The sequence below is a fragment of the Schistocerca piceifrons genome, chromosome 7, assembly GCF_021461385.2.
Source record: "Schistocerca piceifrons isolate TAMUIC-IGC-003096 chromosome 7, iqSchPice1.1, whole genome shotgun sequence".
Lineage (NCBI taxonomy): Eukaryota > Metazoa > Arthropoda > Insecta > Orthoptera > Acrididae > Schistocerca > Schistocerca piceifrons.
Genome location: NC_060144.1, coordinates 101,942,944 through 101,959,179, shown reverse-complemented (window position 1 = coordinate 101,959,179; position 16,236 = coordinate 101,942,944).

Below are 16,236 nucleotides of genomic sequence, written 5' to 3'. Positions count from 1 at the left end.
TAATTTAACTGACTTATTCTTGATAAACTATTACGTTTATCATGAGTGAAAAGTGCTTGACTTGCCGTAGAATTGTTAGGTCTGGGCTTTGGTGTGATGGGTGCTGTAGTTTTTTCCATGTGGGTGACTGTAGTGGCGCGGGAATAGGGGAAGTAAATGAGACTCATCAGTGGTTTTGTAGGATTTGTAGTAGAAATAGGAAGATATTAGAACAGGAGGGGAAAATTGCCGCCCTTCAGGCTGAGTTAGACAAGGCCAGGGGAGATCTTGACAGGTTAAGGAGGGAGAAGGGTAAAGTGAGGTGGGAAGTGGCAACAGGCAACAGGAGGAACAGGCCTAGAACTTTGTCTGACAGCTTCATGGTGAATGTGGAAAATAGATTTGACCTGTTGCTTCAGTTAGAAGCTGGTGAGCCTCAAGCAGTTGCAGGTGTAGACAGGGCACAACAAACTTTCAGCAGCAAATTGAAAAGTAAGAATGTAGGGAAATCAGTAAAGAGAAAGAAAGTGTTGTTCTTAGGTAGTTCCCATGGAAGAGGTATTGGCCAACTTTTGCAGGATGAACTAGGATCAGAATACCAGGTCACCAATTTTTTTAAACCTAGTGATGGTCTGGAGCAGGTGACAGAGGATTTAGGATCACTTTGCGAAGATTTCACTAAGGAAAACACCGTGGTGATAGTGGGTGGGGCAGGTAACAGTATTGACAGAGATCCTGGGTACAGTGTAGTGTGTGACCCGGCGAAGATTGCATCGGCATCCATGCATTACTAGTGTTGGTTTGTATCTGTTCTTGGGCACTATGACCGACCTCATTTGAACTCTTCTGTCAAGAGAGTTAATTTGGAGCTGGAACGGCTGCTCATGTCGGGTGCGGGGTCACAGATTGGTGTGGTTCATGTTGATTCTCTCAGTAGGTGGGATTATACTAGGCATGGCCTTCAACTCAACAGGAAGGGGAAGGGTAAATTGGCTGGGGAAATAGCAGGAAAGTTAAAGGGGCAGGCACTGTCATCAGTGGTAAAATACCAGTGGTTATAGGGTTCAGAAAAGACCCTTTTTTAGGGTAGTTAGGACAGAAAGAAAGCAAATTTTAAGAGAGGTTAGGACTGAGACAAACCTTCAGTTTGAGAAAGAAATAAAAAAAACATAATTCCAGCTTATTACATCAGCATAAACAGCCATTGGTTAAGAATTTTCAACAGTCAGCAGATGTTTTAACTCTACCCAATTTTAACTCAGTCAATGTGAAATGTCAGCTATCTTTATCGCATCAAAATATTAGAGGACTGAGAAATAAAATTAATGAATTAACTATCTGCATAGATGAATTAGAGTCTTCAAACCCAGCTGACATAATCTGCCACTCTGAACATCTTGTGACCACTGGTATAGAACTTTTAAGTGTTGCAGGGTTTAGGTTAGCATCTCACTTTTGTAGATCAGAAACGGAGAAAGGAGGAGTTGCCACATTCATCAGGAACTGTCATAAATTTAAGAACATAGACATTCATAAATTTTGCCTAGAACAGCATATGGAAGCATGTGCAACAGAATTAGAATTTCACAAAAAATCCTTCATAATATTAAGTGTATATCGAGCACCTGCAGGTAACTTTAATCTGTATGTAAACCACCTTGAAGCTGTACTGGCCCATTTAACAACCAAAAACAAAGAAATAGTGGTTGCTGGTGATTTCAATGTAGATTTCCTTAAAGACTCTCCCAATAAGAACTTATTTGAGTTAGTAACACTATCATTCAACTTAATTCCCACTGTAAAGTTTCCCACAAGGATAGCCACTTGCTCAAAAACAGCCATTGATAATATCTTTATAGAAAAGGCCAATGAACAAAATTATATTACAAAACCAATAGTCAATGGCCTCTCAGACCATGACATGCAGTTCCCTCTGTTAAATGTTAATACTGAACAGAATATAAAATCTGTTAAATCTGAGCTCAAGAGGGTAATCAGTAAGCCAAAAATTGATTGTTTTAGGACACTCCTCAGAGACATTCACTGGACTGATGTTGACAGTGCTCATGGCATGAATGAAAAATATAACACTTTTGCTAATAAAGTGCTTACCTTATTCGAACACTGCTTTCCCCCAAAACTTACCAAGGTTAGAGCAAAGCCTACAAAGAAGCCATGGATTACCCGAGGAATAGGGGTATCTTGTAAAACAAAAAGAAAACTGTATCTGTCAATCCGAAACATTTCCAATATTGATGCTATAGCACATTGTAAGAAATACTGCAAAATATTAAAGACTGTAATACGGATGTCAAAGCAAATATATTACAAGGAAAAGATAGTCATATCAGATAACAAAATAAAGACAATATGGGATATAGTGAAGGAGGAGACCGGTAGAACCAGACGTGAAGAGGAACAAATAGCATTAAGAGTAAATGATACATTGGTGACAGGTGTGTATAGTGTTGCAGAACTTTTTAACAAACATTTTATAACTGTTACTGAAAAGATGGGGTTGTCAGGTTCGGTAGATGCTGCTATTGAATACCTCAGACCGTCGTTTATCAGTGGAATATTTCCTGAATGGCTGAAATATGCTGAAGTTAAGCCACTGTTTAAGAAGGGAGATAAAGAAATAGCATCAAATTTACGTCCAATTTCACTGTTGCCAGCATTCTCAAAAATTTTCGAAAAAGTAATGTACAGTCGGCTTTATAACCATCTTATCTCAAATAACATACTGTCAAAGTCACAGTCCGGATTTGTAAAAGGTTCTGATATTGAGAAGGCTATCTACACTTACGGTGAAAATGTGGTTAATTCATTAGACAAAAAATTGCAGGCAACTGGTATATTTTGTGATCTGTCAAAGGCATTTGACTGTGTAAATCACAATATCCTTTTAAGTAAATTAGAATATCATAGTGTAAAACGAAATGCTGCAAAATGGTTCAAATCTTATATCTCTGGCAGGAAACAAAGGGTGTTATTATGAAAGAGACATGTATCAAGCTATCAGGCATCATCCAACTGGGAACTAATTACATGTGGGGTCCCACAAGGTTTTTCTTGTGTATATCAATGACCTTTCATCAGTAACATTACCAGATGCCAAGTTCATTTTGTTTGCCGATGATACAAACATTGCAATAAATAGCAAATCAGGTGTAGTCTTAGAAAGATCAGCCAATAAAATATTTGTGGACATTAATCACTGGTTCCTAGCCCATTCTTTGTCATTAAACTTTGAAAAAACACACTACATGCAGTTTAGAACTTGTAAGGGGTGTCCCACGAGTATATGTCTAACATACGATGACAAGAAGATAGAAGAAGTGGACAGTGTTAAATTTTTGGGATTACAGCTTGATAATAAATTCAACTGGGAGGAGCACACCACAGAACTGCTGAAGCATCTTAACAAATCTCTGTTTGCAATGCGAATTTTGTCAGACATAGGGGATATAAAAATGAAAAAGCTGGCATACTATGCTTACTTTCATTCCATAATGTCATATGGGATTATTTTTTGCGGTAATTCATCAAGCCAAGCTAAAGTTTTCCGGGCACAAAAACGTGCAGTAAGAGTTATATGTGGTGTGAACTCAAGAACATCTTGCAGAAGCCTGTTTAGGGAACTAGGGATACTAACTACTGCTTCCCAATATATTTATTCCTTAATGAAATTTGTCATTAAAAATATATCACTTTTTCAAACCAACAGCTCAATTCATGGAATAAGTACTAGAAATAAGAATAATCTTCACAAGGATTTAAAGTCATGTAGTCTTGTACAAAAAGGTGTGCATTATTCAGGAACACACATTTTCAATAACTTGCCAGCAGCCATAAAAAGCTTAACAACCAATGAAATTCAGTTTAAGAGAAGCCTAAAGGATTTATTGGTGGCCAACTCCTTCTACTCCATTGATGAATTTCTCAGTAAAACCAACTGATTTGTACATAAGTACAATATAACTTCTGCAAATTTCAGTGCAGTAATGTGTTCATTGAAAATTTGTGTGTGTGTGTGTGTGTGTAAGTACAATCTAACTTCTGCACCATTTCAGTGCAGTAATGCGTTCATTGTAAATAAGTATTATAGTAGTTCTATTACATGTTTATTACATTATAAATAAATAAAAAACTTTTTTATTTTAAATTCAGTGCATTAGTATTTGTAAAATGACTCATCCATATAGTGTTCAATAAAAAATGACGATCATTCCACTTGGGACCTGTGGAATGGTACATTAGCTTATTTGTTTTAGTTGTAAATATTTGTCATCTATTGTTGTTTTTCTGACATGTTCCACATCCTGGAGGACCTCCTCACTACAGATCAATTGGAATGAAAGTAAATCTAATCTAAATCTAATCAAGCCGTATGAATCCGTGTGAATGACAGTGAATTAGAAAAAATGGCTCCAAGCACTATGGGACTTAACATCTGAGGTCATCTGTCCCCTAGACTTAGAACTACTGAAACCTAACTAACCTAAGGACATCACACACATCCATGCCTGAGGCAGGATTCGAACCTGCGACCGTAGCAGCTGCGCGGTTCCGGACTGAAGCGCCTAGAACCACTTGGCCACAGTGACCAGTTGTGAATTTGAAACTAATACTTCTTCCACAGGATAAATATAATAATTATCTTGTTACTGATACCCTGTTTCGACATTTCATCTACTCATCTTGTACGAGACGGACGTGTAACCTGCTGCAGTAATACTTCCAGACAGCAACAGATCCAGACCAGGGTGTGGCCGACGATCATCCACATGGTCGGGAGCGTTTCAGCAGCGGTCTCTACCTGCCTGCGATCCAGCGCCTCGACATGGCGGTGGCTGCATGACGTCATCGGTGAATCGTTATATGAAATTTGTTATCTGGGCTACACGAACTTTTACTTTTCATGGTAAACTTCCGTGAAAGACTCTCTTGACCTCTGATGCTACTAAACATAAATATAAATTGTGTGTTCAAAATATTATCTATTATGTTCATGTCAAGCCTGACAAATAAGAGCAGGTAACTGTATTTTCTTGAAGCCCCTTGGACGGTTTTGTTCCCGGTTTTCGGAATCCAGTGAAGCCAGATGGGCGGGGGGGGATAAGTTAATCCAGGAAATCTCCGCCGCATTTTCCAAGATTTTACAGTTACTTAACTCTTTGAGGGGCAGGTAAACACGACTAACATTTACCCTAATGGGGCAAGAAAAATTATTTCCAAATTTCAAATTTCTTTTATTGTCTTGACGTGTTTTATACATTGAGTTTGTAAAAATTCACTTGAACAACAACAAAATATTAACATTAAATGTGGTCACTACAGGTAACCACCACCCCATTACAGCATACAAATTCGATATTTGGTGGTTGAACTTTGAAATAACTAGTTTTTAATTTTCTTGGTATCTCTTGAAACAGTTCTTGCCTGCTTTCAGACACAAAAGTACTTTGCACACTGAACACATCCACACTGTTCGCAAAGGATTTTTCTTTGAACTGCAAACTGCCTATCTTCTAGATGATGAGTGAATTGGTTGTTGTTTACTGCTTTTGTCTATGTATGGTTTGTGTGATTTGATTTGGGTTGCTGTACTACTTTGGGATACAGAAGCAAAATTAGCTGCCACTGAAACTGTTTTTGGAGCCAACAAGATTTTGTACACCTCTTGACGGAAGTCTTTATTGGAGAACTGCTCCATTTCGATTTCTTTGTGCATAATGAACGCGTTTGTCACACTGCAGTCTAAAAAGTGAAGAAACAATCTCAGCCACCATTTCTTGCTTTTTCTGTCAATAGCATAGTCTGACTTTAGTCGATCAAAATTATCCACATAGTTCATACTGGAATTGTAGTCTTTCAATACAATTGGACAAGTGATATTGGTTATTGTTCCATCTTTCATTTTTCGAGTTACTGTGGACACATCTGATGGTGAATGACATGTTGAAATCAAGTTGACTGCCCTGTTATATTTCCATCTGTACAGTAGATTACTATGCCATCATTGCTTATTTTGTAATCGAATTCCTCTCTTTCCTGTTCCATTTCCTCCTTGAGTTTTGGTATGATTTTCCTTCTGGGATTTATTGTTCCACAAGTGTACACACCATTGGATTTTAGGTCCTTGAACAGATCATATGATGTAAAATAATTGTCCATGAAAATAATATGATGCTTCCCATGAAGACCACGCGAATTTTTGCCGCTTATTCAGAACAATAGTTGATACTTCTTCATTGTTAGCACTGTTCTTGGAAGCGGCGCGCAGTATTCTCTGTAGCTCTTCTTTATACAACTTACACCAAACTTACAACCTCCTTCCTGTTCACTATTACAAACTACACCCTCGACCCAACTAGCCGCCTTCCTCGATGTTGACCTCCACCTCAAGGATTAGTACTTCCGACATCATCAAACCTACTAACCACCAACAGTACCTCCACATCAACAGCTGCCACCCATTTCATACCAAAAAGTCACTTCCATACAGGCTGGTGACCCATGGTCGTCAGATCTATAGTGATGAACAATCCCTCTCCAAATATCCCAGTGTTCCCACCGAGATCTTCACAGACTGAAATACCCTCCAAACTCAGTGAGATACATCTCCCATGCCTTTTATCTCCAGTGAGCTACCACCTCCCCCCATAATCACTGTCTGGCCACAAAGGAGCACTCCTCTTGTGACGCAATACAACACAGGACTGGAGCAACTGAATCACTCTCTCTGCCAGTGTATCGACTACCTCTCATCATACCCTGAAATGAGGAATATTCTCCTCACCCGTCCCAGTGGTATTCTGCTATCCAACGATGCTACGCAACATTCTTGTCCATCTCTTGCCACACGATTCATCTCTCAGCAACAGACCTAGATGCAAAACTGACAACCACCTATTTCAGTCCTGTCAGAGGCATCACCTACCCCATCAAGGCAGGGCTACATGCAGAGGCAGCCATGTGGTCTACAAACTAAGCTGCAACCACTGTACTCTTTCTACATGGGTGTGACAACTAATAAGATGTCTCCAGAATGAGATTTTCACTCTGCAGCGGAGTGTGCGCTGATATGAAACTTCCTGGCAGATTAAAACTGTGTGCCCGACCGAGACTCGAACTCGGGACCTTTGCCTTTCGCGGGCAAGTGCTCTACCATCTGAGCTACCGAAGCACGACTCACGCCCGGTACTCGCAGCTTTACTTCTGCCAGTATCTCGTCTCCTACCTTCCAAACTTTACAGAAGCTCTCCTGCGAACCTTGCAGAACTAGCACTCCTGAAAGAAAGGATATAGCGGAGACATGGCTTAGCCACAGCCTGGGGGATGTTTCCAGAATGAGATTTTCACTCTGCAGCGGAGTGTGCGCTGATATGAAACTTCCTGGCAGATTAAAACTGTGTGCCCGACCGAGACTCGAACTCGGGACCTTTGCCTTTCGCGGGCAAGTGCTCTACCATCTGAGCTACCGAAGCACGACTCACGCCCGGTACTCGCAGCTTTACTTCAGCCAGTATCTCGTCTCCTACCTTCCAAACTTTACAGAAGCTCTCCTGCAAACCTTGCAGAACTAGCACTCCTGAAAGAAAGGATATAGCGGGGACATGGCTTAGCCACAGCCTGGGGGATGTTTCCAGAATGAGATTTTCACTCTGCAGCGGAGTGTGCGCTGATATGAAACTTCCTGGCAGATTAAAACTGTGTGCCCGACCGAGACTCGAACTCGGGACCTTTGTCTTTCGCACTTGCCCGCGAAAGGCAAAGGTCCCGAGTTCGAGTCTCGGTCGGGCACACAGTTTTAATCTGCCAGGAAGTTTCATATCAGCGCACACTCCGCTGCAGAGTGAAAATCTCATTCTGGAAACATCCCCCAGGCTGTGGCTAAGCCATGTCTCCGCTATATCCTTTCTTACAGGAGTGCTAGTTCTGCAAGGTTCGCAGGAGAGCTTCTGTAAAGTTTGGAAGGTAGAAGACGAGATACTGGCAGAAGTAAAGCTGCGAGTACCGGGCGTGAGTCGTGCTTCGGTAGCTCAGATGGTAGAGCACTTGCCCGCGAAAGGCAAAGGTCCCGAGTTCGAGTCTCGGTCGGGCACACAGTTTTAATCTGCCAGGAAGTTTCATATCAGCGCACACTCCGCTGCAGAGTGAAAATCTCATTCTGGAAACATCCCCCAGGCTGTGGCTAAGCCATGTCTCCGCTATATCCTTTCTTTCAGGAGTGCTAGTTCTGCAAGGTTCGCAGGAGAGCTTCTGTAAAGTTTGGAAGGTAGGAGACGAGATACTGGCAGAAGTAAAGCTGCGAGTACCGGGCGTGAGTCGTGCTTCGGTAGCTCAGATGGTAGAGCACTTGCCCGCGAAAGGCAAAGGTCCCGAGTTCGAGTCTCGGTCGAGCACACAGTTTTAATCTGCCAGGAAGTTTCATATCAGCGCACACTCCGCTGCAGAGTGAAAATCTCATTCTGGAAACATCCCCCAGGCTGTGGCTAAGCCATGTCTCCGCTATATCCTTTCTTTCAGGAGTGCTAGTTCTGCAAGGTTCGCAGGAGAGCTTCTGTAAAGTTTGGAAGGTAGGAGACGAGATACTGGCAGAAGTAAAGCTGCGAGTACCGGGCGTGAGTCGTGCTTCGGTAGCTCAGATGGTAGAGCACTTGCCCGCGAAAGGCAAAGGTCCCGAGTTCGAGTCTCGGTCGGGCACACAGTTTTAATCTGCCAGGAAGTTTCATATCAGCGCACACTCCGCTGCAGAGTGAAAATCTCATTCTGGAAACATCCCCCAGGCTGTGGCTAAGCCATGTCTCCGCTATATCCTTTCTTTCAGGAGTGCTAGTTCTGCAAGGTTCGCAGGAGAGCTTCTGTAAAGTTTGGAAGGTAGGAGACGAGATACTGGCAGAAGTAAAGCTGCGAGTACCGGGCGTGAGTCGTGCTTCGGTAGCTCAGATGGTAGAGCACTTGCCCGCGAAAGGCAAAGGTCCCGAGTTCGAGTCTCGGTCGGGCACACAGTTTTAATCTGCCAGGAAGTTTCATATCAGCGCACACTCCGCTGCAGAGTGAAAATCTCATTCTGGAAACATCCCCCAGGCTGTGGCTAAGCCATGTCTCCGCTATATCCTTTCTTTCAGGAGTGCTAGTTCTGCAAGGTTCGCAGGAGAGCTTCTGTAAAGTTTGGAAGGTAGGAGACGAGATACTGGCAGAAGTAAAGCTGCGAGTACCGGGCGTGAGTCGTGCTTCGGTAGCTCAGATGGTAGAGCACTTGCCCGCGAAAGGCAAAGGTCCCGAGTTCGAGTCTCGGTCGGGCACACAGTTTTAATCTGCCAGGAAGTTTCATATCAGCGCACACTCCGCTGCAGAGTGAAAATCTCATTCTGGAAACATCCCCCAGGCTGTGGCTAAGCCATGTCTCCGCTATATCCTTTCTTTCAGGAGTGCTAGTTCTGCAAGGTTTGCAGGAGAGCTTCTGTAAAGTTTGGAAGGTAGGAGACGAGATACTGGCAGAAGTAAAGCTGCGAGTACCGGGCGTGAGTCGTGCTTCGGTAGCTCAGATGGTAGAGCACTTGCCCGCGAAAGGCAAAGGTCCCGAGTTCGAGTCTCGGTCGGGCACACAGTTTTAATCTGCCAGGAAGTTTCATATCAGCGCACACTCCGCTGCAGAGTGAAAATCTCATTCTGGAAACATCCCCCAGGCTGTGGCTAAGCCATGTCTCCGCTATATCCTTTCTTTCAGGAGTGCTAGTTCTGCAAGGTTCGCAGGAGAGCTTCTGTAAAGTTTGGAAGGTAGGAGACGAGATACTGGCAGAAGTAAAGCTGCGAGTACCGGGCGTGAGTCGTGCTTCGGTAGCTCAGATGGTAAAGCACTTGCCCGCGAAAGGCAAAGGTCCCGAGTTCGAGTCTCGGTCGGGCACACAGTTTTAATCTCCCAGGAAGTTTAATAAGATGTCTGTCTCTATGAATGCCCACCACCAAACTTTGGCCAAGAAACAACTGGACCACCCTGTTGCTGAACTTGCTACCCAATACGATGTGCTTAACTTTAAAGACTGCTTCACAGCCTGCACTATCTGGATTCTTCCTTACCAACACCAGGTTTTCTGAATTGTGCGGGTGGGTACTCTCCCTATTAACATAGCCTTCGTTCCTGTAATCACCTGTCCCCAACATTCCCTAATCTCTGTCCTCCACCTACCACCTTCCCTGGTCTGTCTCCACCACTACACACACTTTCTACCCTGTCAACCGTCCTACTAGTCTTTTCCTCTTCTCTACTTCTCTCCTCTCCCTCCACCAGCACAGCCTCCTGACAATGCATGTAGCAGCCCTACCCTGTCCACACAATATCCTTACATGCTCCCACAGGCAGCACTGAATCTTCCCCCATCCCTAACCTGCTGTTCCTACCCCTCTCCTGTCCTTATGCCACCTCCTTATCCTCACCACCCTCCCCGGCAGATTTCTGCTCACGTCAGACAGCTGCAGTCAGGCTCAGTGCCATATTTTAGCACTCTTTTTCATTGTGCCTGTCTGTGACTCAACATTTCTTCGATTTGGTGAGTATCAACCTATGCTTCCCACTCGGTCAATAATAGTAATCAGTGTTTGAAAATATAATTGGTTGGATTAAAAATCTACTAAGCGGCAGCAGGGGAAATCACACACAAAGGTTACAGGAAAATGCAAGCTTTCAGGGCCAGTGGCTCCTTTTTCTGGCAAAAGAGCTGAAGGGGAAGGAAAAGGATTGAAGGAAAAGTACAGGTAAGGTTTAAGAAATGGGGAGAGTTATGGAAAGTTGCACACAGGTGGAGGGGGTGGAGAGGAAAAATAGACAGGTCAGAAAATAAAGTACGTAGAAAACTAAAGGAGAGGGAAGGAAGGAATTGTTACTGAAAGAAAAGTTGAGACCAAAGAAATTATCATAAATTAATGTCAGAACCAAGGGCATACCGTAATGCCTGTTCCCACCTGCATAGTTTTGAGAAACTGGCGGGAGGGTGAGGAATCAAGAAAGCAAATGTGGTGAAACAGGCATCGAGGTCATGACCCATGTTGTAGAGCATGCTCTGCAACATGACATTTTGTGTTGCCAGTATATACACTCTGCCTATGCCCATTCATCAAAACTGATGAATGTAAAAGGCTGAAGAGTGTTTACATAACAGCTGACACACGACATGTCATTCCACAGGTGGCCTTTGACAGTATATATTTCACCAGTTACAGGGCTCGTATAGGTCATGATAGAAGGGTGCATAGAGCGAATCTTACAGCGAGGACTGCTGAAGGGGTAGGAGCCAGGGAAATGGGTGCACAAGGAGTGTAGGGTCTGACTGGGATATTGCTGAGATTGGGGCTTGGGTGGAGGGAGAGGTGATAAAAAGCTATTTAGATCTAGCAGGCAAAATGTCAGCTAGAATGGACCTTCTGGGGCACAATTTTTGGAAGTCATAGCTGTATCAAAGTAGCTCGTTAATACATTCAAGACTAGGATAGTATTGAGTGACAAAGTGTATTCCTAAGTTGTCTTTTGGAAGGATCAAGGATTGGACATGATGGTCCAGGAAATCTGCTTTTGAACTAGGCTGGTAGGGTAATTATGTCCAGTTAAGACTGAGGTTAGAATAGTGGTGAATTGGTGTAAACTGTCTCAATCTGAACAAATACATTTACCTCGAATGCCAAGGGTATATGGGAGGGAACATCTGACGTAGAAAAGATGGCAACTGTCAAAATGTAAGTACTGTTGCTTGTTAGTGGGTTTAATGTGGACAGAAGTATGTAGCTGGCCCTCAGTGAAGATGAGGTCAACATTATGGAAAGTGACATGGCATTATGAATAACACCATGTTGAAATTTAGGTATTAGGAATTTAGGTATTTAGATATTCCAACAGGTCAGCCTCACCACAACTCTATATGGCAAAGACGTCATCAATGTATCTAAATCCAACCAGGCATGAAGGCTAATGGACTCCAGGAGAGCCCCTCCAAGTGACTCATGAAAAGTTAGGTACAGGAACAAGACATTCTGTTTCTCATGTCCAAATCCCAGATCTATTTGTATGTCTGCCATTCAAAGGTAAAGTAGTTGTTCATAAGTATAAAGTTGATTAAGGTGAGCAAGAAGGTCGTTGTAGGTTTGGAGTCAGGTGGGTTGTGATTGAGGTAATGTTTACCAGCAGTCAGACTATGTACATGGGGGAATATTGGTATAGAGGGTTGGTAGCAATGGTGACAAGGAGACGTGTAGTGGGAGTGGGACTGACACCAATTTCATACAATCTAGGAAATGTTTGGTGTCTTGAATACAGAAGGGAGTCTTTGTACGGGAGAGTTGATTGTCGAGATAGACTTTTGCCTATGTGGTAACATTATGAAAATTCAAAAGATGTAAATAACGACCCTGAATAAAACTAAGGAGATCTCGTAGGAAATTACAGAATCTCTTAAAATAGCATAAGATTTATCAAAATATACACAAATGTGTTCATATCTATTTACATGTTGTTTAGAAATATAAATTTTGTACCCTTTGTACTCTCAAACATTGAGAATTGTGCAAAAGCACCACCAATTCTGTCGTACAATCTTTTCATAATCCCAGCCTATGTGGAAGGTTTGACAACTATCTAAATGATGCCTTGGTTGAGAAGTGACATTCAAGAACAGTAACTCATCTCCTGGATCCCATTCACTAAGTGGAACTGTGGGCCAGCCTCTGTCACCTCCTGTCATCCAACTTCCCTGGGCATGTGGCCTACATTTTCACCAATGTGATGAAACAGATTGTGTCAGTCAATCTAACATACTTAAATACAGTAATGAAAAACTATTTCAAAACAAAGAAAATGTTGTCCTATGTGTATGAACAGTTCCTACTATGTAAATTAAATCAGCATATTTGTTGGTCCGTGTCTGTGATAAAATGTACTAAGTGTTATGCGAGTTCAGGAACAAAAGGAATGAATAGATGTTATGTTGTGCGTTGTTGAATGGCATTGTCAAATTCATGGTCAAAAATTGTGCCAATGCCATTCAAAGAGATTATGTAATCCCACAATTTATTATTACCATCACAGTTTCCCAATCTCAGAGATATGTTCTACAATTTATTTTTATCTGGAGTTTCTTTTTATGGTAAATGCTAGTGTGCCTCATTACTGTCTTGTACTCTCTTCCATTGTAGCTGTCTTAGTAAATGGATGAAAAAAGGTTGTCATGCACTGCTGATTTGGATTATCCGGATTACAATAATAAATTTATTCAATTCATTTGTATTGATTAATTTACTCCTTGTCCTCATCTAACAACTTTTAATGTTTCTCAGCAAATACTCATTTCGGGTCCGTCCTAAAACAGTGAAGCAATGGACTGGCTGCCGATGTCGCAACCATAAGTGTTTACAGCATGTTCCAGAGAACGAACCTGTCTCAATTCTATTGCACGATACTGAAGTCCAATGCTGATTTATAAGTGTCTTTTTATTATAATCATCTTCCCACAGTCATACCTCAGGCAACGGCCTTGCCACAGTGAATACACCGGTTCCCGTGAGATCACCGAATTTAAGCGCTATCGGCACTTGGATGGGTGACTCTCCAGGCCGCCATGCGCTGTTGCCGTTTTTCAGGGTGCACTCAGCCTCGTGATGCCAATAGAGGAGCTACTCGACCGATTAGTAGCGGCTTCAGTCATGAATACCATCATAACGACCGGGAGAGCGGTGTGCTGACCCCACTCCCCTCCTATCCGCATCCTCCACTGAGGATGACGCGGCGGTCGGATGGCCCCGGTAGGCCACTCGTGGCCTGAAGACGGAATGCTCACAGTCGTACCTCACCGTGTTGAAGACAGGCTTCAGTTCTGGAAAGTTTTGAACAGCTATTGTCTTCTCAGAAGACATACCTAAGAAACTCAACTGTTCTCTTCAAGAAATGGCATTTTGCATAATTAATTTCCAAGCTCTATTCTACTGCAGTTTTTAATACTAAACAAAGCCACTGAAGTGTCTCATCACCAATAATTGTTAGTATTATGTCCATGTAAGTAAATGTGTTTCCAAACTAAACTTTCCTGAATTTAAACTGCTCTGAGTGTGTCACAAATGAGGTATATTTTTGGCTGCTCTTCAACAGCAATCTGAAACAACCCATTCTTGAAGTCTACTGTGGAAAACACACAAGTGCCTTGTAGTTTAACTAAAAGATCTATGATTCTCCTTTTTTACAATTCCAACTGGGTTTGCATATTCAGATGAAATTTGTTCTATTATTCCTTGATCATACAACTTCTGGACTTGGTCGTCAACAATTTCTCTCTCTCTCTCTCTCCTGGTAACAATCTTCTGTGTCTACTGTATATCAATTATCACACAATTATCTTCATCCTGACATCAGTGGACTTTTTAGAGTGTAGTCAGTCACAAAATCTTTGATGTGTTCCTTTGTTTCATCACTAACGGAGTTTCTGGTTTGTCTGCTATGTGGATACATATAAGATGAGCTTCTGCTTCTGGCTTTCTGATAGTAACTCCACCCTTGTTTATTAAAGCTTCAGTTTTATCTAGAAAGTTGTTAGCAACAAACATTTCTGAATTCATAGTGTCTCTACAAACCACAAAAATGTGTTTCTATTTTCACATCCTCAGCCTCAACGAAGCCTGTAAAATACCATCATGGAGACGTCAAGTTTTTTCCAAATCCTGTCAGACTACATCTGTTTTTCGCAAACTGAGCATCCATATCTCAAAAACATACCGTTGTAATAAATTGACTGGCACAGTCAGTTAGCACCTTCACCTCTCAGATACTTTTTCATACTTTTAAGTTTACAAGTGCCAATACTCTGCACAGTGTTTGCATTCGTTGACACCTTTTAATCATTATTCTCCTCCACGCATCGATAAGGTATGGCCAAACTTATTCCAGTTTAAGCATATCTTTCCCTTGCTCTTGTGGTTGCAATCATTAGATATGCGACCCCAACTGAAACTGCCTCCCAAGCTGTGCTTTCAATATTTCTGTTACTCGAGTCTTTAGCCTCTTTCTTACTGAAGTTTAAATTTCCATTGCTAGAACTTACATTTTCTTTTCAGCGATGACTTCACAGATCTTATATAATGTTTCATTCTTCTTTAAACTTTCACAATTCCTGCACCGTGAAGTACAAGTTTTGTACCTTAGTCTTCTTCTATCCTGTCAATCAATAATTAAATAGTGAGTTTTTAATATCAGCACAGCTGGCTATTTCCTTCATTATGAGAAAATATTCTTGAAGAGACTCTTCTGTTTCTTCTTTTGTCGAGACAGCAATTGGTGCATCTTTAAGTGTTACAAGCAATTTAGGCAAACGACATTTCATTTCATACTCCTTGTGTATAATAAGGACGGAGTAAGTCGCAGAACATATACTATACACAAGTGTTTTTGTATGTGCAGACAATACAGGGGAGGTGTGGAATACAAGAAAACACCTAGGTGCGACAACAAAAATGCTTTTACCTGCTGTGGGCAGGGCCTTTCGCATTTTGGCGTCACGGCTTGACCGTCAAGGAGCAATCACCTTTCCAGGAATGAAAAAAAAAAAACAAGAAGGCTTTATGACAAATAAAACATATTGTAATCTTTTATGACATGTTGAGCCTTTGAGGTGTGTCTTGTATGAAAAGTTGGGGTGTTCTCCAATTCACGAGTCAATGATCTGTACACCAATTCAACAAAATGTATGTTTGTAGAAGGAAAGTAGTGGATGTGCCTTTTCACGAGAAGAAGTTTTCTTCTTTTGCTCCAATACCAGCTGTAGAATGTTAAGTAGTCAAGCCTTTCCTCTGCTACTGATACCAGTTCAGAGGCACTGGTTAGGCTCTTGGCTCTGAGCACTATGGAACTTAACATCTATGGTCATCATTCCCCTAGAACTCCGAACTACTTAAACCTAACTAACCTAAGGACATCACACAACACCCAGTCATCACGAGGCAGAGAAAATCCCTGAACCCGCCGGGAATCGAACCTGGGCGCGGGAAGCGAGCACTGGTTAGGACCTCTACAACAAGAAAATAACTATGGTGTAAGAAAATGTAAGCCCTAAACCCACAAGAAAAACACTTTAATCTCCGCAGCACTTGCTTTCGGGTCAAATTATTCCTGCAAATCTTTCTTTGGTGCAGCCCATAATTTAAGGCTTTTCTCATCCCAAATAAAAGCATAACCAAACCATGTGTTTCTTTTGTTGTTGTTACAGAAACAAGCATTTG